Source organism: Etheostoma spectabile, chromosome 11 (assembly GCF_008692095.1).
Source record: "Etheostoma spectabile isolate EspeVRDwgs_2016 chromosome 11, UIUC_Espe_1.0, whole genome shotgun sequence".
Lineage (NCBI taxonomy): Eukaryota > Metazoa > Chordata > Actinopteri > Perciformes > Percidae > Etheostoma > Etheostoma spectabile.
Window position 1 is genome coordinate 22,498,566 of NC_045743.1, and position 1,419 is coordinate 22,499,984.

General features: G+C 47.1%; 1 pseudogene; it reads left to right on the forward strand.

Annotated features, from left to right (window-relative positions):
- The first annotated feature begins 687 nt into the window (after positions 1-687).
- On the forward strand, positions 688-794 carry LOC116698469 (uncharacterized; annotated as a pseudogene).
- Positions 795-1,419: the final 625 nt, after the last annotated feature.

Below are 1,419 nucleotides of genomic sequence, written 5' to 3' on the forward strand. Positions count from 1 at the left end.
GTCTTTGTTTGTTGTTATATGCTTGTGTGTATGTGAATAGGGTTAATGCTTTTATGTTTTCATCTTTTGTCAGCATGAGTTTATTATAGAATGCTGTTTTAAAAAGTAAAACAACTTGGAATGATATCACGTCACCCAAACCCCCAATTACAACTCCCGGGCCCGTATGCCGTGCCCTCTGGCCCAAAATTACTTTTTTTCAACATGGGGAAAGAGACAACCTCCATAAAATCAGAATTCAAACTATTCAGTCTAATAACATTTGGAAAGTCTAGAAGAGAAGCACGTTTAAATTATGTAATCCCCATTCAAGTTAGCAGGAGTACTAGGCTGTGGGGGCCGGGGTTCGATCCCTGGTCCTGGTCCCAAGTGTCCTTGGGCAAGACCCTGAACCCCGAGTTGCCCCCGATGCTGCGCCATCGTAGTGTAAATGTGTGTCAGTGTGTAACTGATGAGCAGGTGCCACCTTGAACGGCAGCCTCGGCCACAGCGTGTGCATGTGTGTGAACGGTGGACGGATCCTATACTATGTGCAGCGTTTTGAGCAGTCGTTACGACTAGAAATGCACCATTTACATTCACTAAACAGGAAGTGGTCGCCTCGGCCGACGGATCACCTGGGTCATTTTTGACTCTATGGTGGCTGCATGTGCCGCTGGGACTCCTACGCTGTATCCAGTTCTTATTATACATCCATTATACATCCATGATCATGTGTAGTATCTGTTCTTATCAGTTTAATATCTGATATGTCCTCTGTCAGGGGTATTTTTTGCTTCCAGGGATCAGACATTGAGGTAGTGGAGAGCTATTCCTGGGTGTCCACCTCAACAATAACATGAACTGGACTGACAACACCCATGCACTCTACAAGAAGGGCCAGAGTCCTCCATCTGCTGAGGAGACTCAGGTCCTTTGGAGTGTGAAAGACTCTCCTCAGGACTTAAAATGCCTCTGTGGTTGCCTCTGCCATCCTTTATGCTGTGGTCTACTAGAGGGGGGCGGTGGGGGGGGCAGCAAGGACAGGGACAGGAGCAGACTCAATAGACTGATCAGGAGAGTGAGCTCTGTCCTGGACTGTCCCCTGGACCCCATAGAGACGGTAGGGGAGAGGAGGATGTTAGCTAATGTTAATGTTAGACATCCATCATGGACAACACCTCTCACCCGCTACATGACACTGGGGGGGGGGGGTCCCTGAGCAGCTCCTTCAGCAGCAGACTGATACACCCCTTGTTTGTTTGTTTTTTTGCTTTAACTGTAGGAAACCGCTGCTGCTGTAACAAGGGAATTTACCCACTGTGGGATAAATAAAGTATTATCTAATCTAATCTAATCTAATGGTGTCACCCAGTGCAGGAATGTGACGCATTGACATTGATTGGTGTTTTTTTTGTTAGCACCCTACAGGCAGAACAG